Here is a 26348-nt window from a genome sequence, read left to right on the forward strand (position 1 = left end):
TTGATTTGTAAATATTCGCAATAATTAATTTGAAATGTATCTGGATACGATTTGGAATTCGGAAATGGAAATTGGTAGGTGGTATGGTGGATCAGCACACGGTTTTGTCGTGGATACACGCGCTAATGCATCAATTCTTGCCTTATGTGTATATGAGCCACACCCTGTCTTTTAATTTATTTACCAGATTTTCTCATGCATGGAACCAACGGTGGTGATCGTTCTGTGATTTTGTATGTGGTCCTGTTTCCCACGTGCGCTATTTTCACCGCGTGGTGAGAACCAACGGTGAATGACGTGTGCATGATTTATTTTTGCAAAGAATTGATGAAGGAATATTGATTCTATTACTGGAAGATTTCTGTGGGCACAGTTAAATTCACAGCTAAAGATTTCTCACGATGTTAATTAATCAATTAAAAACCTCCTTGCTGGCTGGAAAAATATCTTCACTACTTCTGAAAAAACTCGTCACGTGTGCGGTTCAACAAAATACAATATTTTTTACTGAAAGAAAAACAAAATTAATACAATAATATCATGGACGAATTATTCATACGATAACTTTTTTGAGGGATATGACATTAGTTTAGATTGTCAAGACGATCTGGTATTATTGTTACTCGATCGCTTGCTGAAATTATCTCGCAGACGGTTTTAACATTTGATCAATTGCTTAGCTAGATTATATACTGTGCGGGCTGTGAGGGAGCTAAGCAAGGCCGCCCGTGGGACCTTGGAACGATGAACCCGAAGAGCGGAGAAAGCTAGACAGGGGGTATCCTTTTCATTTGAAATGCTAGGGAGCTCCCACATGTGCACCCCAGTTCCCCATGATCCGCTCTCTTACACAGAGTAGTACTGTTGTGCAACTTTAATTTTAGCAATGCCTGTGCAAAGTGCAATAGTGTCTGCACAATATATTTGTCCAAACTGCAATTAACTAGATGTGTACAGAACACAAGCTTCTGAACAGTTGTCTTATCTACAATGCCAAACTATGTAGTCCAAACACAATAAAATGATAAAACTATGATTAGAGCACTCATCAGGAAGGATAGCTATGGTTACGAGCACAATTACTTATTTGATAATTTGTCTGAAAAGTAAAATTATATATGGTCAAACCGTCAGAAGAATCATATTAACAAGAGAATCTTCATTCATGGTCAACAAGCTAGCACGCAAGAACGAGAAAGTAATTGCACATACAATCCCTCTTCCTTCTTATCAATCATCTCCTTTCTCTTTCCTTCGTTTCTTACGAGTGGGAGAACACGGTGCTTTTGCTTCAACTATAGTGTTTTTTTTTCTCAGCTTGTTATATGTTTCACGTCTACTTCTCATATCTGCGATCCTAGTTCGGCACAATTGTCTATGTAAATCAGCTAAAGTAACGTCTCAAAATTTTGCGTTGTACAAAAATTTGGATCTCATGTTTCTATTTCACAGAACCACCTGGGTGGTCAGTGGTGACTCAGACTTGATCGACTTTTATCCATGTATCCAGGCATCTGGGTACAAGCAACGGGTGCCGCGAAGTGGAGGGGGACATCGCAGGTGCGGGGTGTCAGAGAGAGGGGAGCATCTAATGCTGCTGACAGCTCATTCCCAACAGCGCCAACCACAGGTCTCTTCACTCACTCACTCTCACACACTCCCTCTCTCACACACATGCACTCATCAGTCTCTCTCTGCCACTCCCTTTCTCTCTCATCACGGAAAGATAGAAGAGAGGAGCTACAGCCTACAGTGTTTGCTACTCGTGTCCTCTCTTTACAATCATCGAGCATGCATGCGTGATAGATTAGTCACAAAGCGATGCTGGATCCTAGATATATAATGCACATATAGCAGAGCTAAATTAGCTGAGCTGGGCTAGCTTAGCTAGTCTTCTGGTCAGTAAACGATAAACAAGGACCCTAGCTAGCTGGTAGTACTACTAGTACTGCGTGTTTGCTACTATAGCTAGCTTAGCTCCTTGATTAGCATGCAGGCGGCAGATGGCTCGTCAATCTGCTCCTTAGTGCTCCAACATGTTTGTCTTTTAGCTACTCAATCAGTGGACATTATTAGTTTATTGTCCAGTCAGTAAAAACATGGCTGCTACTTGGCCGTGTGCGCCACGATGCAAGGGATTAAGACAAAGAAAAAGGTTATGATTGTACCCTGATTGGCTTTGCAGCTGTCAAAAAGATGATATTTGCTTCATCTAAAAAAGAGAGTTTTAAACCCCTACAACCTGACATCCAACTTACTGTGTGCTCTCCTCTCGCTGTCCCCTTTCTACAAAGTGATGCTTGATGAGCACAGAAATGAATTTTCTTTTCTAGGCATCGTGGGATTAATTTAATCTGACGTGAATGGCATCTACATCTTTCACGTTTCTAATTATATAACTCTCCCTTTCATGTAGGAAAAATATCATATATTAGTACTTGATTTGCATGGAACATCATACTGCGGCCGGCCTTATATCAGTGTGTTACTACTTACTAGTTAGTATTTGGACTCTTGTGATAAATGCAGATGAGAATTATGTGCAACGTGATAAAAGTGGTTGGCCTTAGTCTGTGCGAAGGGTACTTACTACTCCTGGCGGATCAAATAGGCAGGCACACTGTCTATCTGGTACGCCATCAGCTGGTTACACTTTGATCATAAGTATTCTGTGAAAACATGTTTCTTCAAGGTAAAGTTATTTTTCTCTTTGCGTGAGATTTTTCCAGTAAAGTAAGCTACATACTTATGGATGTATATATTTATCATGATGGACCAAGTAATATTAATTTGGTATTGTAGATGCTGACATGACAAGTTTTTCTGCTCTGATATATAAACTAGTTATCAAACCTTAATTAGGATTTTTGGTTGATGCAAATTCTAAAATGACATGCATCGTGTGCATGACACCATAGGAATAATTACTAATACATAAACTTGCGTCCAGATGGGTCAAAAATCTTCATCTCAATGTGTTTTTTGTACTACCTGGAACTGTATGTCTGCGGAGAAAGCAAGCGGTGACCGTCTCCCGTCGCCTTCTCATCACATTTGTTAAGCTGATCTTAAGATCAATATACAGTATAATACACGGTTAAGTCTCACAAACAAAAACTATAAATCTGTTGTTGCAACTTTAATAGATGTTGATGTTGATGCTGGTGCACGTGCATATTCAATGTTTAATTTTGTTTGTCTCGAAAACATCATTTATATATATCGAGATCACTGCACGAACAAGTTAATCTCATCCAAAACTTCAATCTACTTACCTTGTTCCAAAATATAGGGCGCATCACTTTTGTTGACTATCAAACTTTATGAAGTTTGACCAAGCTTATAGCCAAAAATTTCGGCATACAATGTCCAACAATGTATTATGAATAAAGAATTAAATGATGTTCATTTGACACGATGTTTATATATTTTGTTATAATTTTGATCAAACTTTAAAAGAGTTGACAGTCAATAAAATTTATACGACCTACATTTCGGAACGGAGGGAGTAACAAGGAACAACTATTATACTCACGCTATAGTGTTTACCCTTTCCGTCGCATGAACCTCCTCAGACCTAAGAGATGTGATATATATATAACAGATGTCCTGTAATACTTTGGCAAAAAAAATGCCGGGTCTCAGAAGTCAAGATCTATTGACTTCCGGAGCATCGGATACAATATACTTTGTCTGATGTATTAAAAACAGAAATTCAATCATTTTTCAGATGCATATACAGTGCCCATCACCGTCCATGTAGCTAGCCAGAACCTATATAGGACCAATCGTCTATTAGTACTAGCTAGGTACCATGCATAGGCACGTAGCCACGTTGGCACATGTTACAGTGTCCACCACATATCCAGCTTTTGCATACAGATATCGATCGATGGTATATCCAAAAGTGTTTGGAGCGTGTCGTCAGGTCAGGCCTGCCGGGTGCTCCATCTTTCAGCAACTTTGGATATCCGAAAGCTAGGCAGCCGGGAGAGAATTTATATATGATCCGCACGCAAAACTACTTTTGTTGACCCTGACAGTTCGAGCCGACTAGTCAAACCTTATCATGCATGCATGCGCCATTCTTTAGTGGACTTTTCTAGCTTATATATATATATATATATATGGTAAATTAAATATTTTAATATTATGATTATCTTTTGCAGGATCTTAAGAGGCTGGTGAGGCCAACGGAACGGTTTTCGTAGTGATGTAATAATCCTACTCAGTACTCACTGTATTTATTACTATATTGCTTCAGGAGTAGCTAAGTTTATTTCCCTAAGCGTCCTTAGTCAGGTTTATATGGGTGATTTCTTATCGTCTTCCCAGGCAGTTCCACCCGAAGGGAACACTTCTCTACGGTTACAAGGTTCTCATTTCAACGCCATACACACGGCTTAACAGAGAACTACACGCAGAGGTTTCTCCTATAGGATCCCTAGCATAAGCACCCACCCGTATAAACATGCTAAAAAGACCGAGGGAAAAACTAAACTATTTCATTTCACAATATAGCTTACATACGGTTTTCCCTTTCGGGAACCCCCGAAGGGTTCACACAAAGATAAAGAAATTACCTTACTACCTTCCCAGTCTTATGTTATAAATGCCTTGATTACACGGGCTTTATTACAGTGGGAAGTGGTACTACTACTACTAGAGAGCAGATAGTTTTCTAGCTGGCTGCCTTGAACTACTTGCTGCTCTGAAGGCTTGTGTTGTGCTCGATGGTTGTGTGTCCTCCAATGCTGCAAAAAGCCTCCTTATATAGGCACCATGGCTGGCTCAAATAGTGCTCCCATGCATTATTACCTCACCTTTCTCCATGTCCATGATGCACCTCCTTTATAGGTCCTAACTTTCTTTTATAGCTTTTGGATGCATGCATGCATGGTGATAAGGGGTCTTTTGGCTGCCACTTCACTCTTTGGTTGCATACGAACGTGGCTTCCTTCATTTTGGGAGTAGTCTTGCGCTTTAATGATAGTGTCTACGACACACTGCAGCCTTATTGTCTGCTTCCTTGGCTATTCTTCGTCTGCACACCATAAATCATAGGATCCCATGCATTTGTGATCTTGTATGTTGATAATGGGTCTTATATGCCTAATACATGCTCACGATGGCTCTTAAGATTTAATATTTTTCATTATTTTTAATTATTATTTACTATTTATTATTATTATTATTTTCAGTTTTCAATCATATTCAAACTATATTCTATCAACTATCCGGGTATAGGTGTATATGTTCAGAGGTGGTGTATATGTTCTCCCCGCCCGAATAATTGATAGTAATATCAATTAAATATGAAGAGCAAGAAAGAGTGTTAATTATAGGTAGTGTTAATGAAAATATCCTAGTATGCGATGAAGAAATAAAAGATGATGAGTCGATATACTCTATCATAGAAACAGATGAAGTAGAAAATGATACTTTAGAAGAAGAATCAAGTGAAGATGAAATAGACCTAATAGATGATTTAGCCGGTTTAAAAACTGAAATGATGAATCAAGTAGATTGTGAACACGATTGGATTAGAGGTAAAGGAGATTATAATATAAAATGTGCGTTTTGTATATACTACCCAAGCTAAGAAAATAGGTCTACATGTAGTTTATGCTTAAGACAAGCTTGTGCCTCTTGTTTAAAGGCTAGAAATCAAGCCTGGAACTAGTATCAAAGCCGAGCTAAGCCCTTCGGGGGTTCCCGAAAGGGAAAACCGTATGTAAGCTATATTGTGAAATGAAGTAGTTTAATTTTTCCCTCGGTCTTTTTAGCATGTTTATACGGGTGGGTACTTATGCTAGGGATCCTATAGGAGAAACCTTTGCGTGTAGTTCTCTGTTAAGCCGTGTGTATGGCGTTGAAATGAGAACCTTGTAACCGTAGAGAAGTGTTCCCTTCGGGTGGAACTGCCTGGGAAGACGATAAGAAATCACCCATATAAACCTGACTAAAGACGCTTAGGGAAATAAACTTAGCTACTCCTGAAGCAATATAGTAATAAATACGGTGAGTACTGAGTAGGATTATTACATCACTGCGAAAACCGTCGGTAGTTCCGTTGGCCTCACCAGCCTTAAAAGATCCTGCAAAAAGATATTCATAATATTAAAATATTTAATTTATCATATAACCTAATATTAGCCGAAATAATCTTAATATTAACGTACCCAATATTAATTAATATTCCATATTATATAGCGCTATAGCTAGCCCGAATCTTCTGCCAAGTACAAGTGGCAAGTGCTGCCCTGAAACCTGGCCAGTATGCTTTCTCTTGAGGATATTTTTAATCATTTTCAAAAATAATACACGTTTTTCAAAAATTTCAAAAATAATACGGCCTCGTCCTCAGGCCGACTCTAGGCAGGCTGCTCAGAGCCTGGGTCCCGCAAGAAGCCCAGTTGGCTTCGCTCAGGCCGACTGGACTCAGTTGGTTTCGCCGGAGCCGATTGGAACTAATTAGGGCCAAAGCTAGTTAGTTGCATGATCAATGCATACACGTACGATGGACAATTTTTGTGTCGAATCCTTTCGGTTTTTTGAACTAAAAGACTTAACAACTTGGATAAATTAACATACATCGACAATGTGCTGGTTACGGAACCAAGGCACGACTAAATTAACATACATCGATAATACCGCAATTGGACAGAATTAAAGATAGTAAATACAATTGAAACACAGTACAAGCACGTACTACTGAGTCCACTTAGGCCATTTTCTAGTCGTATCGCCACGTTCTTCTGCAGCCTTTGCCATGGCAGCCCTTTCTCTTTGTCTCTCCCTTTCTGCCTCGCGAGCATCCTTGCGCCTTCGTTCCTCCTCTTGCATGTGAAGCGATTTCTCCCTGTTTTTCCTCAGTGCTTCATCAAAGTAACGACATTGTTCCTCCCTATGCTCTTTGAGCTCTCTCTCTTTCTCCTCTTTCTCCTGGGCTGCAGCTTTTGCCGCACGCTCCTCCGGGTGGAAACACTGCCATGCACTTCGTGACCTTGTGTTAATCTCTTCCACCGCCCAATCTGGCATCTCCGTGTCAATCCAACGATACCACATGCATAGGGGTGGAGGAGACTACAAAATAACCTAATGTTACAAATAAATCGAATATGACACACATGACATGTTTAAGCACACCTATATGTGCTTGTTGGAGGCTTGTCGTACGGCGAAACCGGGACAGGTGAATCATGCTCATAGTTCGCACACATGAAAAACTTCATGCCCAAAAATCTGTCACCTCCTTCACCTTGCATAGATTGCCGCACCAACACCTGAGATGTTCCACCTCCGGAGGCAACATCGCTTCTTTCATCTTCCTCGGCCTCTCGTCTTGGTCGGAGCAAGGCAAACTCATTGGGGGACACTGGAATATTGGAAAAAACAGTAGTGGAAAGGATGCTTGGATGACTATCGGATATGAGGTATTTATAGGCTCTCAAACTCATTCTCCCGCCACCGTTTCCCGCCTGATTTTCCCGCCACCGTTTCCCGCCTCGTTTTCCCGCCACCGCTTCCCGCCTGTTTTTCCCGCCACCGTTTCCCGCCTGGTTTTCCCACCACCGTACTCATCCTCTCCTACTGCCCCGGAGCTCTGGCCTGATTCATAACCACCACCTCCAGCATTCGACACAGAGTTTGCATTGGACAAGTCATAACTTGATTCACCCTCGCCTTCAGCTAGATTGGTCTCATGAGCGATAACCTGGATTAAGGCGACAGGTGTAGTTCCCCTTTTCTCGCAACTTTCTAACCAGCACACCCACTTTGATGTCCATTCTATCGGCCTCAAAACCCAGAAAATATTTGAACTTGACTTGGTCCACAATGCTTGCACACAGACGGTGTATGTTTCAGGATTGGGTGCTAAACATCCTACCAACCATTCCTGCAACTGACTAAACGTCCATGTTTGAGGGGCCGTTAGATCCAACTCCACATACTTAAACTGACTCAGATCAGCTCCGTGCTCAGTTGTTAAGACAGTACCGGAACCGTAGTAAAAAACAAACTTCACTACACCGGACATCTGTGATGCCTAGAAAAATATTAATACGCGTCAAATACTAAGCAGTACGGCATGTTAAATATATTAATACGCGTCAAATACTAAACAGTACGGCATAAACAAAATCTAGCCTATCAAAACATATTAATACCGGCCATAATATATAGACGCATCAAATACTAAGCAGTACGACATTAACCGTTGTAGAAAATAATTAGCAGTACGGAACCCTAAAACATACTGTGATATATAAATAGACACGTACCCTCATAAACATATACATTATAGGATAAATATGTGAGAGATTAGGATTACCCTTGAAGCATGTGAACCCCAACCTCGAGCAGCCTCACAGTCATCGGATTACCATTACCACCACCTCCAAACTCCTCCAAACCACCACCATTGCTCCAACTTTGCACCACAAAATTAGCTCTACATGGCCTATGAAAACAGTAAATCGAGGTGTCTTTGGGTGCCAACTAGGTAGGGGATGCGATTTTGTGGGTTAAATGGGATCAAACTGCACTAATTTGGGCTAGAAAATTGGGGCATTTGAGGAGAAAATGAAGAACATAAGAAGAACGAGGAGTAAGAAGGCAAGGGGGCACGGGCGGACAGGCGGCTGGGTCTGGCTGGCTTGGGCAGGGGAGGAAAGATGGGAAAGGAGGAAGGGAAAGGAAAAAGAAAAGGAGAGGGCCCGCGACCCACCCAGCCCCTTTCGGCCACGGCTAGGCCAACTGGCCAGTCGGACCCAGCGTAGCCGACTGGGATTCTCTCGGCCTGGGCCAGGCCGACTGCCTCGTGGGGGCCCCATGATCTGACCAGTCGGCCTGCAGTCGGCCTGAGCCAGGCCGACTAGACCCAATCGGCCTGGGCCAGGCGGTGGCCGTATTATTTTTGAAATTTTTGAAAAACACGTATTATTTTCAAAAATGATTAAAAAATGTATTATTTGAAAAAAAAATTAGCTTCTCTTGAGGCATGAATGCATTGCCATTTTGATTTCTTTGTTAACTCTCAAAATTTTGGGCGGAGGGCGACTTTTCTCCCTGAAAGATTGCGATGGAGACTGACTGATTGATTGATGGGTACAATCAAAGACGGGGTGCTGGCCGGCCTGGAGTAGTAGTAACAGTAGGCATGCATGATCTGCCTGCTGAGAAACAAACAAAGGCATCTTTCCCTCAATGGCACGCACGCCCCTTCTCTGTTCCAGGACACAGATTTCACCAATCACAGCAGTAAATAGGAACCACCTGAGGCCTGCCACGCACATAAGCTGTTCTGTGTGTAGGTACCGTACTGTACGCGTTTTACACCAGCTGACATGAAATGCAAAAATAATAATCGTTGATTTCGCTGCTGCTGGATCGATGACTGACTGACTTGTTGCTGTCCTGGCCGGGTGCCATGCATGCATGTCGATCGAGGGGGTTTAAATGCGAGCTGTGTGGGCTCTGCAAGTGTGTTCGGTTCACGTGTGGTGGGTTCAGACAGTTCAGTCGTCGGTCTGGATGCATGCAGCTGGGGTTAATCCCAGGAGTACACCCGTTGAAACGGGATTTAATTTGGAGCTAATTACCGACCGATGATTTTTTTTTCTTGATCCCACATGTATGAACAGGGTATAGTATGCTAGGGATGATCATTTTACAAAAGAAAACAAAATGTAGCTAGCATCACCTACGCACTTGCCATATACTCTCTGGCCAGGTGAGAGGCCCACGACAGAGTTCTAGCCGTACGTTTGAGGATGTGCCCGTTTCCTAAAGTCGAAAATCATTGCAGTTACAATGTTTCGGATCATGGACACAAAAAATTACAAAGTAACGACTCGTTACTAAGAATTACAATGAAATATCTCGAAAACATATTCTTCATGGTATCAATCTTTGCAACACAAAATACTCTCCAGGTTTCAGCAAAAGAACCGCAATTAGACTGGAACGGCAATATCGTCACTCGTACGCCTGCACGAAGTTGATTACCTTCAAAGGTTTCAAAAAGCCTTTGAGTCGCACGTCCAAAAAGATGAGAAGCCGTGAGCGTTAAACGTACTTGGGCCGGGGATGTTCCCTTGTAGGTGCAGGTTGTCGAATCACATGATCTTCACCAAAACGCCAGAGAAGGACTCCATAGCCACAAAAAATCAGACCAACAATAGCACCATGACACATTGGCAAAAACTCATCAGATCCATATGAATAGATCTACGAGTACACAAACTCAAAATCCGCAAGATCTTACAAATCAAATCTGCGGTGAGTAGAACTCTCTATTCCTGTGGCACTGTCCAATAAGACACCACTGCAGCAGAGGAAGAACCAGAATAACTTTATTCTTAACGACATCGCATCCTCCACCATAGCGCTGCCGATGAGAATCACAAGACTCATAATACTAAAAACTTCTGAAAACGTCTAGGAGGACCCGAGGTTCCCCCCACCTCACAGCAACAAGATGGCGTCAAGAGGCGAGGGGATTCGACGAATACCCACACGGCGTTTTACTCTACCTTGCGGCGGCAGGAACCCTAATTTTCTCTTCTAACCTACCATATTCTAATGTCCATAGATTCTAATCAGGACGGACGCCAATGGAGATCTCCCCATCATCATCGATCGTCAGCTCCACCTCAGGTGTTAGATTCTCATTTTAGTACATCCGTGCACTATAGAGCACCAGCATAGGCTGCCTTTGGTGCAGATCTTTTTACGGGCCCATTACTTTTGCCACCTTTCACTTTCCCTACCTTTCCTATTTTTTACAGCTTGTTCGATCGATCAGGCAGCCAAGAATCCTTTTTGTTCTTTTCATATGATCAATAAGTTTCTTTTCCTCTCTTGTACGGAGTACTACGTACGTCAGGCAATCTAGCTTCAAAGGTTTCGGCACCCTCCTCCCGACGCACCCCCCCGCTAACACCTTCTTCCCCCGGCGCGGGCGAGCGAGCGGCGGCGGAGGCCGACGTGAGGGAGCCCGCGGCACCTCCTCCCGACGCGCCCCCCGGCTCCCACCTTCTTCCCCCAGCGCGGGCGAGTGAGCGGCGGCGGAGGCCGACGCGAGAGAGCCCGTGACGGAACCGGCGAGCTACCTCCCATCGCGGGCGAGCGGACCTTCTTCTCCGGCGCGGGCGAGCGAGCGGCGGTGGATGCAATCGGTAGTTCTATGATATATTTTGAACCGCTTGTCGGAATGATGAAAATTATATGGCGTTGGAAAGCTATGAACCAGGCGCAACTTTTTTTGTTTATAACGTTTTTCCTAATTCTTAACGGTTTAAGAGCAGTTTGCAAATTACTGTCCACCGGATTACGACCAAACAAAAAACAGCGGACGGTATTTATATCATATATTTTGAAGCACTTGTCGGAATGATGCAAATGATACGGTGTTGGAAAGCTATGAACTAGGCATAACTTTTTCATGTATAAAGTTTTTGCTAATTCCTTACGGTTTAAGAGCATATTTTGAATTACCGTCCGCTGTTCGAAACCGTCAAGAAGTTCACAGAGTACAAACAAGGAAGATATAAGCGGCGAAGGTTTAGAGACCGCCAGGAAGTTCACAGTCTATAAAACAGAAGTTCACTCGTGTATCGATGGCAGTTCAGAACGTCCACGCCCGTAGACCTCTTTGTTCTCTAACGCGGGCAAAAGTTACAGTCGGCGGAGCTTCAGAGACCGTCAGGAAGTTCACAGTTTATGAAACGGAAGTTCACTCGTGTGGTCGATGAAAAATTCATGTTGAGAAGTTCACTAGCTAGTTTCATGGGAGTTCACTTGTTTAGACTGAGAAGTTCAGATGCCCTTTCATGGGAGTTTCGTTTGTTTAGACTGAGAAGTTCAGATGCCCTTTCATGGGAGTTTCGTTTGTTTAGACTCAGAAGTTCACTAGCTAGTTTCATGGGAGTTGGCAAATTTTATTTGAGAAGTTCATTAGCTGGCACGCTACAAAAACAGGTGTGTAGTAGACTTGTTAATCTGAATTTGCAAAACTTTCTCGTCAAAAATCTTGTACCAGGGAAGTTCACGGTCTATAAAATAAGAAATTCACACTTGTATTTAGGGAAGTTCAGTACATTCACGTCCGGACACCTCATCCTTCTCCGGCGCGGGCAAAATATTACAGCCGACGGACGTTCAGAGACCATCAGGAAATTCACGGTCTATAAAACGGAAGTTCACCCGTGTATCGATGGAGGTTCAGAATATTCACGCCGTGTTGACATGTAGGATGTACTGATTTTTCTTCGTGTTTCTCAAACTTTTCCGGATTTGCGCAAACGATATACCGTTGGAAAGCTACTGAAAATCCACAGCTTTTTCATATGTAATGTTTTTCCAAATTCCCCACATTTTAGGAACAATTTCAAAAATACCGAAATCGGATCAATCTAAAAAGGACGGACAGTATTTTTACGATTGTTTTTGAATCGCTTGTCGCAATGATGCAAGTAATACGGCGTTGGAAAGCTATGAACCAGGCGCACCTTTTTCGTATATAACGTCTTTGCTAATTCTGTACGGTTTAAGAGCGGATTTCAAATTCCCGCCCGCACAGACCACCCGTACTGCGTGCGCGTGCAGAGTATAGCGCAGCGAGGGGAAGTTCACATCCGCAGCGAGGGGAAGTTCACATCCGCAGCGAGGGGAAGTTCAGTCGTGCAGGCGAGGAAGTTCACATCATTCCCTGTTTAGTTATGTTACGAAAATAGAGATTAAACTAGAAACGAGAGACACGAATTTAACGTGGAAACCCTCGCGGGAAAAACGACGGACGCACAAAGGCGCAACTTCACTATGTTGGAGTATTACAAGCACGAGACGACAGACCGTCTTTAGCTGTGACTACATGGGGTATATATAACGGGCAATAAACATGAGTTCCTAATAGGACAAGGAAAACGAGTTCAACTCATATACCAACACAAAGCCAAACCTATCCTGCTACGTCTAGCAGAGTTGGTAACGGATTCGGATCACTTTTCAACAATCTCCACTTTGAGCCGAATCCCCTCCAGTAGTCGAAGGAAGTAAACACCTCCAAACAAATGAGCATAAACACCTTGTGCGTCAAAGTCCATAGGACTAGTGAGTAACACCAACTAAGCCTAAGCAAAGCTCAAACTTATTGGCAGGAACTGGCTTTGTCAACATATCAGCATTAAATGTCGTACCATGAAGTTTGTAAAGATTTGCAGCATTTATATCACCTTTCATCACAACAAGAGAATCTTTTGTGACCTTGACGATCCCATCTCCACCTGAATACTTGTACCCCTTATTATCAAGAGTATTCAAAGAGATAAGATTTTTTTTCAAACTCGGAATGTGGCGAACATCCGATAAAGTTCTGATAGTGCCATCAAACATCTTGATTTGAACAGTGCCAATGCCTGCAATCTTGCACGGCGAATCATCACCCATCAACACAGAACCATTTGGCATAGCTTTGTATGTTGCAAACAACTCCCGGTGCGGAATCATGTGAAAAATACATGCCGTATCAAGAATCCAAACATTTCTCATTTTGGAATCACCGGTAACAACAACGAGAACATCACCATCAGGATCTTGTTTGCTAACGGTGGCTCGTGCATCATCATAATCGGCTTGCGCCAATAACGCATGCATCTTGACTTGACAAGGGAAAACCCTGTGTCACGATCCAGCAGCGGAAAATGATACTTCATGGATGCCATGAGTAGACTAAACTGTGTGCACAAGGTAGTCCAAGCCAGAAACAATCCTTGATTGGATTAATTTGCGGAACAAAGACTTGAATTGGTAGCACTGGTAAACTTTGTGTGGACTTGGCAATTTCCTGTACTTCACGAGAAGAGTTAGGAGCTTGCAGGCTTCCTTGGACTTGTACCCGTCTGATGGTCTGCTCGTGCTCTGGCTTCGCTGCTGTCTCCTAATAATCACGGTCGGCTTGCTTCTGTCCGACCCGGCCGCGAATACGAAACCGAGTGTAAGACCAAATCGACCAGAGTCTTCGATTCGGCGATAACAGCGAAACGGGATTGATTTCCCGTCGGCTTGGGAACTCGGCGGAACGAGCTCGTACGAACTCCTCAAAGTGTGTCGTAAATTTAATCTCAAGAACGTGGCTCTGATACCACTTGTTACGCAAATAGAGATTAAACTAGAAACGAGAGACACGAATTTTAACGTGGAAACCCTCGCGGGAAAAACAACGGACGCACGACGGCGCAACTTCACTATGTTGGACTATTACAAGCACGAGACGACCGACCGTCTTTAAGTGTGACTACATGGGGTATATATAACGGACAATAAACATGAGTCTTAATAGGACAAGGAAAACGAGTTCAACTCGTATACTAACACAAAGCAAAAAACCTATCCTGCTACGTCTAGCAGAGTTGGTAACGGATTTGGATCACTTTTCAACATATATATCTATATGTGTGTATATATATATATGTGTGTGTATATATATATGTATGTATATACATGTATATATATATGTATAGATATACGCATATATACATATGTATATGTATACGTGCATATACATATACACGTATACATATACATTTGTTGTATAGCTCTAGTGAGATCATAGAATCAGAGGCAATTTAAAGTAACACGTCCAACTTCATTGCTTAAATAGTAGTTGTATGAAGGATTGAAAAAGTGTAATCGGAGATTACAAGGCCGAGGCCAAGCTACTAGTTTCTTTAGGGTAGGCATACATAAACTAGCTTAAAAGTCATAACTTCAGCAAACTATTTATACATTTATTAAGCTAGAACTAGTTGTTCATGACAATAAATGGTTCAATACATTGGCGGAGGAGAGAAATTTTTGAGGTAGGCGAATTCCTCACATTTACTATTTTTTTAGGTTTGCAAAATATTTTTTAATAAAATTGGTTTTTTCTAGACTTTAGGATGGATTTTTGTCTTGTACATCTTATGATATATAGTCTACTGATATTTATGTTAAATATTAATTTTCCTCATATTATATGTCAAATCAACCATAATCGAATGATTGTAATAACAAATATCTACATCATAGAATATATAGCTATTATTCTGATACAAACAGTTCTTCAGCAGAGTAAGTAGATCACCAACAACTCAATTTTTTATGAGTAAATATAGTTATATTTTACTTCCAAAGATATTTTTCATACTGACCGACCTAAAATTATCAAGTAGATATTTGACATAATAAACAACGCCTTCTCCATACTTCGAGATACATGCTATCTTATCAGCAAAAATTGAACGATCTGAAACATGGTCTGTTAAATCAGAACTCACTAAAAGAAAAATACACCACGTGAGCATGATTATCATATCTATTGTTATCAAGTAAGATGATTTCTATATCAACTTTCATTAAGTAAGGAATACGAGTAAAGGAACAATAGTTAAGACATCAGTGAGCAATCGTACATGGACATCAACACGAGATAGCCAAAATAACTAAGAGTGCGGAAAGTTGCGTCTCTCGAAGAGCCGGTCTTTGTTGGCCATATTGTCGTCGATTGCGCAAAGGCATGTTGGAACGCACACGCACCAAGTCACGTGGGCGTCGCCGTCGAAGTACGCGACAATTGACCTGTCGTCGCTGTCTCCTAAGACGTCTTTCTTGGACCCAGTCCAAATGCGTAGCTTGACAAGTCATCGTCTTCATTGTCTCTATTGATCCAGAGTTAAATTAGTTGAAAGTTTGCAAATTTATTTTATATAGAGATGCAAATATAAATTCTAAAGACGCAAACAAATGTACATCTAACAAAGATTTAATAATTTGTCTTAGAGTTAATCCGAATAGTAAAAAATTTGATGCAATAGTTACGATATCTAACACGAGTTTGACATTCTTTCATATGTCATGTATTCTTCAACAGTATCACTAATTCTAGTTTAATACGCTGTTCTTGTGTTTTTTAAGTTTGTGAACCATGGTTCAAAAAAGCGCTAAGCGAGCAGTGAGGCATCACTGAGAGGAATTGAAGTTAAAGCATTCCGTACGGACTCTGTTTCTGAAAAGCGTGCGGGATTCTTGGAGAAAATCAAGGGGAATTAGAGAATTTGAGACACATTGTTGCTCGCCCATGAGAAATTGGCGGGATCCTTTGGGGGAGTCCAGGGGAATTGGAGAAATTGGCGGGATTTTGTTGCTCCCCCAGGGAAAATTGGCGGGATCCATGAAGGAAAACGGCGAATTGGAAAAATTGGAGGAATCCTTGGTGGGAATCAGGCGGGAGAGAGAGAAGCCGCCCCTGCGGCAAAGAATTGTGCTAATGAGCCTTATCAGCCCTTAAGTAGCTGCTTAGGACGTAAGGCCCTGTTTTGTTGGGCTTAAAACCGCTTTTTTTTCCTGTGGCTTATAAGCCACAAAAACACCTATTTAGGTGTTTTTCCTATTTAGGTGATTTTGACTTTGGAATTTTGCTTATACCATCATCTCATCTAAAAATATCAAGTAAAAGGTCAAAAGCCAAAACCGAAAGAAAGTCAAAAGTAAAAAAAGCGGACGAAGGAATGGATTCCGCCCTTTCGGTCCCGTTTCATAATCTTCCCCAATCCGTAACTGAGGCAAAAATGAAGGTACGGCGGCCGCCCTACCTTGCCCTACCGGGTCCTCCGCCCATGATTGTTTCAATAGCTACCAAAAGTTCAATTGGCCACGCATCACTGCCATCAGGCATGTCCTATATATCCCCTATATATACAAGGCCTTCTCTTTAAGTGCTGCATCAACATCATAGCTAGATGAAAAAGGTTGGAAAATGAGTAAGGAGTTGGAGGGGTGTTACCATGGGAATAGGAGGCAAACGGGAGTGAGCAGAACCAAGCACTTGACATCGCTCTTGCGAGATACGTTTGATGCCATCAAAACGGTTCACAGAAAGAAGGTCATCGCACACGAATTCTTTTCCGTGCCGATCGATGAGCATCACATGCTCTAGAGAACTTAGGAATGGAGAAGAAGGGGCAGCGCATGCCTCAACTCCGGCTCCAGTGACATCACAAGTCACGGAGACCACTCTTGCACTTTTCCTTTCGTCGTGTGCGACGCTTTCTCCTGCAGCCATGACTCGTGAGCTAACCCTGACACTGGTGGTGAACGTTGGTTTTAAGTAGCAAAGGAAACAAAAACGATGTAGTTCTCTTTTATATACGTGTATTTTGCTATTGAAATAGAGTTTCAAAACTCAATCACCAGGGTTCTGAGCCTGCTCTTCTCAGGGTGAAATATCTTCAAAAAGTGGGTGACCATTAATTAGATTCTCAATAAAAAAAGACGACGTTAATTACTCACTCTGATCCTAAATTCTTAATTCAAATTTTCTCAAATATGGATATATCTATTGTTAAAAAACGTCTTGATACATGTAATATTTCGACAACAATTTAGAATCGAAGGAAGTACTTTTTTTTAGAGAATAGGATGAGCGCTAATTTTGTTTCGAGAATAGGATAAGCGTTAATTAGCTGGAGAAGAACACGCCCAGGAAGACCTTGTACTGGCTTTTTTTTTTTTGAGACAAACCTTGTACGGGCTGGAACGCACAAGAACTGGCCCAGCCCTAACCTCAACGTCATAGCTCGGAAAGAACACGCCCAGAAAGACCTTATACGGGCTGGAAGCCTGGAACGCACAACCAACGGAAGCAGCGAAGTAGCGAACTCGCCCATCGGCCCATCCAGAAGCTGCCAGGCCGCACCTGAAGCCCAAACAACTTCCCCTTTCTCCTTCCCTAAAAAAAAAGAAAAAAAAAAAGAAACTTCCCCTTTGTCCCGGCGGCGTTGGCGGTGGCGTGTTCGTCCTCTTCCCTCCCGGTGGGCGAAGCGGCCCAGGATCCCCTTCTCCGCTCCTCATCTGCTGCTGCGCCCTTGCTCCTTCGCACGAACCCCCTTCGCCAAGTCGCAGGATGATGAAGGGCTGGGCGAATCTCCCGGACGGGCCGGCGGGGCTCATCGCCGATCTCCTCCTTGCCCACGACGTCGCCGACTACATCCGCTTCCGCGCGGCATGATCCTGGTGGCGCCGCTGCGCCGCGGATCCGCGCGCGCCAGACCGTCGGTTCCACCCTCGGCGGTGGGTCATGCTCCGGGAACGGCGACGGGAGCGGCTCCCGGATCACTATCTCCGCCGCCGCTTCCTCAACGTCTCCACCAGCGAGTGCATCCAGGCGGACCTCCCGGAGCTCGCCGGTCACGAGGTGCTTGCCGTCACCCCCGAGGGCCTCCTCGTGCTCCTGGGCAGGCGCAAGGACGTTCGCCTGCTCAATCCCCTCACCCGCCACCTCACAGAGCTACCGCCGGTCACCACGCTGCTGCCTCCGGAGGACGACTACATGCTTTCCTACCGTAATCGCAATTTTGAAGGGCACTTCGCCGCATGGGGCTCTGGCATTGCTGACGATGATGATTCAACAGTGGTGCTCTGCTTCCGTGATCTCCACATGTTTGGTGTGGCCAAGCCTGGCGATCAGGCCTGGCGCCATTAGACTTCGGCGAGATGATGTCACCCTTGAGGCACAAGACGCCGTCCGTAATGTTTGCGGGCCGCTTCTACTGTGTCAGCAATGGCGCCGTCTTGGTGTTGGAGACAAATCCACCATGGTTTGACGTAGCTGCCAAGTTTGATTTTAGGATTTCCACGGGCAAAAGTGCACACCTTGTGAACAATGGTGGGGACTTGATGCTGGTTCATCGCAAGCACTCGCCAGTGCCGGGGAATCAATTCCGGATGATTTACAACGTGTATCGGGTGGATCGGGACACTAGGACTCTGTTCCCGGTCAATAGCCTTGGCGGAAGACATGCATTGTTCATGGGCAGACGTTGCTCCCTCTCAGTGCCTATCGAGGTTTTCCCCTCTGGCTCCATTAGTGCAGACACGATCTACCTGACGAAGATTAAGGCCGAGGGAAGTAAGGGGACCAGGGCTTACCATCTCCCAGATAGAAGCATCACACCTGCTGCCTGCTACAACCTGGATGGCTCCGTAGTGCTGCCCCATACTCTTGTCGACTGCCTTGCCTTGTGCACTGCCATTGAATATCAAGATGATTAGCATCGATATTTTGAGCTCTTTGTTCTTTTCTCATTTAGCTAACATTATATTTATACCTGTCTGGGGGTTATGTTTGAGTATGATTGTTTAGTGTTGACCCCCTTTTTCTTCTGACCTTCATTCAACGTCAGTGCAGACACATTTTTAATACTAGTGAGTTGCAAGCATGTATCTGCAAGACTACTAGTCTAGGAATACTTTTTTCCACAAAATGCAAGCCATAAAAGGACATCTAATTAGTCAGTGTACATGATAGTGCTAAATATTTTTTGCAGATCGATGTCATGGGGAGGTGATGCTGAAAGTATACACGAAAGTGAAGAGAGGAGGATGTTGTAATGGAAGCGCTAGTAATTCATTGCAGGGGAAGCGATGAGCTGATGACAAGGACAAGAATATATATAGCTTCTTATTTTTATTAGCACAGCTAAGGTGCTACATTAGTTTGGTTGGTTAAAGAAGAAACAACTTCCTGCTGGCTCCAGCAGTTCAGATTGTGTTGCATTCTCAAGGTCTTATTTTCATGGTAGCTAGCAACTGCAGATGAAGATCTTATAATCACAAAGCCTGCCAGTTCGCATGAATATCAAGAGGACAGGTGCCAGTGTGATGAAGATGGTGGTCATTGCTATCAAGTAAGATCTCACCTTTTCTGAAGTGAGAAGCTCTCTTTCTCTTAATATATTACTACTTATGTCTCATCTATAATATGACCTGGAACATACCAAAGTACCAATTTAGGTAACACACTTATATAATTTCTTTTATAGCATCAGTCTACTGGTGAGCAGTGCCATCTTAAGTGCTTCTAATCAATGTAAACGACATGGCACAATCACATCGCAGTCATATGCATCTTAGTTGATGCATAAAAGCACCTTTTGGCATGGTTGATGGAACAAATAAAAGCCACTACTGACTCATGCCATGGAGAGACGACCAAGAAAACACGTACACGGCAATCCTCGTGAGGCCGAACCGAGCCAACTGGGCTAGGATATGAGAAGGAGAAAAGCTAACTGGGCTAGCTTAGCTATAGCAAAAAAACAAAATCAGTCAAGCTAAATTATTCTACAGGAAAGTTTCTCTGCTATCCTTCTCATTAAAAAACAAAAATCCTTGCTTAACTTGGAGAAAGAGTCCAAATGATAATACAGATCTAGGGGGTTCTTATAGTGTGTGCCTGCTATCTAGAACCTGTTATTCTCTCCCATGTTTTGAATATGCAGCTTGTAACTATGTCTTCTTTGTTCGACTTCTATTTTGCAAGTATGCGTGTCTCTTACAAACTTAGATGCTTGCATGTGAGTTGTGATAACTGATAAATTGTATGTATTTGTGACCTGCATAGCTTTGTATTGTTCTTTTAATATTTCTACACAAATCTTTTAGGACGTAGTTCAAGATATACTTTAAATGAAAAACGGCTTCAAGCCAGAAGTCTACAACCTACTCCTTCCGATCCGTAAAAAGTCGCCCACTTGGTACAAAATGTGTACTAACTTATAACTTAGTACAAAATGGGCGACACTTTTTATGGATCAGAGGGAGTACCTTTTTTGTCTTGCATGTGTAAGCTAATCAATCGCTGCTTTGCATTCCAGTGGGTTACTGGCTGCATGCTACTTTGAGTAACATGTCCTTTCCGAGTTGTTTTCAATTATGCTCATCTCACCTCTGCTTTGAGTAATAATCATGTTTATCTTTGGAAGAAGAAATACTTTCAGAGTTTCAGGTCCTAGTTCCTATCTTGCTGACTATTGAATGCTTCTACAAATATGTTTCTTGTTCCTCAATGGCAAGACAAAATTTCATTTCTATACTGTTACTGATTGAATGTAATGCTTCGGATGCAGAAACAAGGAGCCTAGTCTCTTGTGCATCAGCATGTGGCCGATCTTTTCTACCCATGCTTTTCTGTAAGGGAAGCTGAGCATTTGTCTATCACATATTTCTCAGTGGTTGGCTAATTAACCTATTTGAAGTTCGCAGACGACTTTCTGTAATCTGTCTTATCTGCGACTTACATGGCTAGCTTACCATTAACGTCTGAGCGAGTCCCTGATTTGTTGATGCCAGTTGTTTCATACGCATTGCATCTCATTTTTCTTGCCTGTCAGTTCATAACTTCATGTATTTCCCTTGTACTACTGCTAGCATGTATCCTAAATTATCCCAGGTGGACTTGGCATTGAATGTAACCTGAACGTCATTTAGCATTGAGTTTTTATCAAATTTATACGTGGTTCGCTTAGTGATCCTCATGACTGTCCATTGTGTAGATATATAGGTAACAGAACAGTTGTTCACCATGACAAATGCTTGAATAGCAACGGTAACAAAATTCACTTCGCCACCATCGCTAGCACTGGGTATGTCCTAGCTCGTATACAATGGATAGTAACGGTAACAAAATTCACTTCTTTGAAGTGCTGCATCAACATACATAGATAGATGGAAAAGCTAGAGGGTGACTAAAAAGTTTGGGGGTGTTTCCGTGGTACCGTGGGAATAAGAGGCAAACGGGAGAGAGCAGAAACAAACTTGGGACATGGTTCTTGCGAGATATGTTTGGTGCTGGTAAGACGGCACGGGGAAATAATGGATGAGCATCACCTGCTCTAGAGAACAAGGGTACTTGGAAGAAAGGCAACTGCGAGCCTCGGCTTTGTATCGAATGACATAACAAGTCACAAAGACCACTCCCGCACTTTCCCCAGTTTCCCCTTCGACTCAACGCTCACGACAGCAGCCATGGACCATGAGCCAAACTGGACACTGTTTGGATCATCGATTGAGGAATTTCAATTTCCTGAAAATCTATGGGCTTACCAAAAAATACTGATAACATACAACACACGCGCATATCCTCCTCGTCATGCCGGAGAATAGAATACTTGAAATCAACACATCGATCATTGACTCAAAAGTTTTTTTTTTCTACAAGATCGGAACAAAATGTGGATTTTTATTTGTGTGATTTTTTTTACAGCCCTCCTTAAGAAAGTTCCATTCCTATTTGTGATATTACGTACTTCTAGTTTAGTGCATCTTCATATGTCTTGGGTTGGTTGATTGCTCCACGCGTAATTTCTAGGGTTCAATAATTCTTTTGAACATAGGAGCTTCTGCAGGAGACCGGAGCTGTACTAGCCAGAGACCCCACCACCGCAGGAGGAAGAGGGGATCGATCCCATCTTCACCATCGCCGGAGATGCGCCGATGGCTCGCAAGAAAGCAGTTTAGTTTGGCTTATTGCTATTATTGCTAGGCCCATGTGATTTCGGCCCGACTAGAATTAAGCAAAATTCTATTCTATTCTTCGTCTTTATTTAAGGTCCGTGATATGTACTTTATTTATTTATTTATATCTTTTCGTAATACGATCTATGAAACATCCAGGAAAAGGTACATGGTGTAAGACAAGATGGATTCAAAAGCACTTTGAAAGGCAGTGGCAACACTTGAGAACAGGCAAACTGTGGAGGAACACCGAAACGCCGTCTCACGTTGTGAGTACATGGTCAACGATGCCGGCTCCTCTTCTCACCGGCCGACTACACATGGAATTTTTCGATGCCTTCCATTTCCAACCGACCGGTAGCAAGTGATGTGTTTTTCGATGCCTTCCATATCCAACCGACCGACTGGCCCAACTCCAACCTAATTAATCCAACTTTTTCCATATTTTATATTTGGTCAAGCTCTCCACATAGCAACTAGCTAAGATATCTAGATAGAATGCTAGTGTAGAAGTCTAGCTACATCAATATGAAGTAGTGTAGCCTTTATAAAGGAGGAGGTCTTGCTTACAGAACAGATGTTGTTGGGTGCATTAATTGAATACCGACCCTCAGCCGTAATTTAATATCAATTTTTCTAGTAAAAAAAAATCAAAGGCACCCAAATGTGCACAAATTGTCTTAAAACACATGTAATTAACCGTGTAAGAAATGCCTTATACGGGCTGGAACGCACAACAAACGGACCCCGTGAACTGGCCCATCCAGACGCTGGCAGCCCAAGCCTGAAGCCAAAACAACTTTCCCTATAAAAAAGAGAAAAAAAAACTTCCCCCGCTCCGCTCGGACGCTTGGAGACCTCATCTGCTGCTGCGCCCTTTCTCCTCGCCCCACGCCAAGTCGCAGGATGACGAAGGGCTGGGCGGATCTCCCGGACGGGCCGGCGGGGCTCGTCGCCGATCTCCTCCTCGCCCACGACGTCGCCGACTACATCCGCTTCCGCGCCGTGTGCCCCTGGTGGCGCCTCTGCGCCCCGAATCCGCGCGCGCACCAAGGGCTGGACCGTCGTTTCCATCCCCGGCGATGAGTCATGCTCCGGGAACGGCGATGGGAGCGGCTCGCCGCGCACCACCGCCGCCGCTTCCTCAACGTCTCCACCGGCGAGTGCATCCAGGCGGTCCTCCCGGAGATCCATGGCCACGAGGTGCTCGCCGTCACCCCCGAGGGCCTCCTCCTCCTCCTGCGGCAGCGCAAGGACGTTCGCCTGCTCAATCCGCTCACCCGCCACCTCATCGAGCTCCCACCGGTCACCGCGCTGCTGCCTCCGGAGCATCTTTACCGTTATAAATAGGCGCGGCGTGGGGCTCTGGCATTGCCGATGATGATTCAACGGTGGTGCTCTGCTTCCGTGACCTCAGCGTGCTTGCTGTGGCCAAGCCGGGCGATCAGACCTGGACGCTGCTCGAGTTCAGCAACATAGCGTCACCCATGGCACTACTGTGGCAGCCGACGTCACCCGTAATGTTGGCAGGCCGCTTCTACTGTGTCAGTGTGGGTGCTGTCATGGTATTGGGGATAAACCCACGACGGTTTGACGTCGCTGCCAGGTTTCAGATGCAGATTTCCCCGCGGGATAGCGTACACCTCGTGTACAATGGTGGGGACTTGATCATGGTTCATCGTACGCGCCTACGGTTGGCCGAGGATCAACCCTGGATAACCTTGTATCGGGTGGATTTGGAAAGCGGGACTCTACTCCCGATCAATAGTCTTGGCGGTGGACGTGCATCGTTCATGGGCAGGCGTTGCTGTTCGGTTTGGCCAAAGATCAAGACATGAAGACGCACACGCAGCGATCCACAATTATTTGGCCAATGGCGCGTATCGCGTCCTCTATTTTCTCTTTATTTCTTTCTCAAATCCCACGACCTTAATTACAAGTTAGAGAGTTGCATACGTATATATACACGCACAAGCCCAACACCATACGGACTACTAGTCCCACTCGAACACAACTCACGGTGAATCACACATGCACCTAGCTAGACTCAAACTCAAGATCTTAACAATCTCCCCCTAATCTTGAAGTTGACGTCTTCCATGCTCCCCTTGCTTTTGGCTCTCTCTTCAGCTTCACGACTCGTCGACTCAACTCAACGCATGATCCGGACTACCAGCCCACGCAGACACATCTCGCGTGCTACATGCAGATTAGACACACCATTAATCTCACGCAGGAACTCAACTAAACTGGTCATGGTCCCACTACACGCCGAACTTGATCTTCTCGCCGAGACACACAGATGACCACATGCCACCTCGTCTGCACGCACGTCAATCTCTTGCTCCGATGACACACCATACCGGATAACATTCGACCGTGACATGCTTCCACTGCAACAGAACCTCGCACCGACGAGCACTTGAACACAACCACGACTCACAGATGCTGACCTGAACACACATAACTCCTCAACGAGCTTGCCAATGATAGTTTGCCCTGATGCCGAGTACTTTCCGACGATCAGTATTATGATCTCTCGTTACTGGAAGATTGGCCCACCACAACGACAACTCTCTAATCCGTTGCACTCTACTCCACCGCACAACCGCAGATCGCTCGCTTTGATCTGCAGATGCCACTCCGCCGATTGACCGCTTCAATCCACGGACGCCGCTCCGCCACCGTTGCGCACCCCGAGGCGCTAGCACATCGCCTCCTTGGGGCAAGCACGTTTTTAAATCTTGAACCTTGCTCTGATACCAAATGTTGGGTTTGCCCAAAGATCAAGACATGAGGAAGCACACGCAAAAACGATCACACAATTATTTGGCCAAGGGTGCGTATCGTGCCCTCTATTTTTTTTTTATTTCTTTCTCAAATCCCACAACCTTGATTACAAACTAGAGGGTTGCATGCGTATATATACACGCACAAGCCTAACACCATACGGACTACTAGTCCTACTCGAACACAACTCACGCTGAATCACACATGCACCTAGCTAGACTCAAACTCAAGATTATCCTAACAGTTGCTCCCTCTCAGTGCCCATCGAGGTTTTCCCCTCCGGCTCCATTAGTGGTGACACAATCTATTCGAAGGACATTAAGGACAATGGCAGTGACGGGAGCTGCAGGGGCTTACCATCTCCCAGATAGAAGCACCACACCTGCTGCCTCCTACAAACTGGGTGGCTCGGTAGAGCAGCCGCATACTCTTGTGGAATGCCCTGCCTTGTGCACTACCGATGGATATCAAGATGATTAGCAGCAATATTTTGAGCTTTATGTTTATTTTCATTTAGCGAACATTTATACCTGCCTGGGTTTATGTTTGAGTATGATTGTTTAGTGTTGACCCCCCTTTTCTGCTGACTTTCATTTGAAGTCAGGCAGATACATTTTTAATACTAGTGAGTTGCAAGCATGCATCTTCCATAGCTACTAGTCTAGGAAATCTAAAGAGTCAAGCCATAAAAGGGCATCTAACTAGTCAGTGTACATGATAGTGCTAATATCTTTTACTGATCGATGTCATTGGGAGGTGATGCTGAATAAATTCACAAAATGTGAAGAGACGAGGATATCTTGTAATGGAAGTGCTAGTAATTTATTGCAGGGGAAGCGATGAGCTGATGACAAGGACAAGAATACATACAGCTTCTTTTTTACTTAGCACAGGTAAGGTGCTACACTAGTTTGGTTGTTAAATCAATAAATGACTTCATGCTGGCTCTAGCAGTCCAGATTGTATTGCATTCTCAACGTCTAAATTCCATCATATCTAATACCTGTTGGAATTTTGGGTTAGGCCCAAGGTCCAATCTGAAATTAATTCCTGGAGAATCTCAAAGCCCATTCATGTAGTGGGATGAGGAAGTGCGAATAGTCACACATTGCTAGTTTAGGGGGAGTTGAACCAATATATAAGATATGTTGGTTCTCACCTCTTGAACAAGTGAGCAAGGGAAATCTCTACGCGCGCTCCTCCTCCTCCTCCTCGCCACG

General features: G+C 43.9%; 2 pseudogenes; both read left to right on the plus strand.

Moving 5' to 3' along the window:
* The first annotated feature begins 17591 nt into the window (after window positions 1-17591).
* On the plus strand, window positions 17592-21330 carry LOC104584634 (annotated as a pseudogene).
* Window positions 21331-23244: 1914 nt separating this feature from the next.
* LOC112268677 lies at window positions 23245-23688 on the plus strand (annotated as a pseudogene).
* Window positions 23689-26348: the final 2660 nt, after the last annotated feature.

This window comes from Brachypodium distachyon, chromosome 4 (genome assembly GCF_000005505.3).
Source record: "Brachypodium distachyon strain Bd21 chromosome 4, Brachypodium_distachyon_v3.0, whole genome shotgun sequence".
In the NCBI taxonomy this organism is placed as follows: domain Eukaryota; kingdom Viridiplantae; phylum Streptophyta; class Magnoliopsida; order Poales; family Poaceae; genus Brachypodium; species Brachypodium distachyon.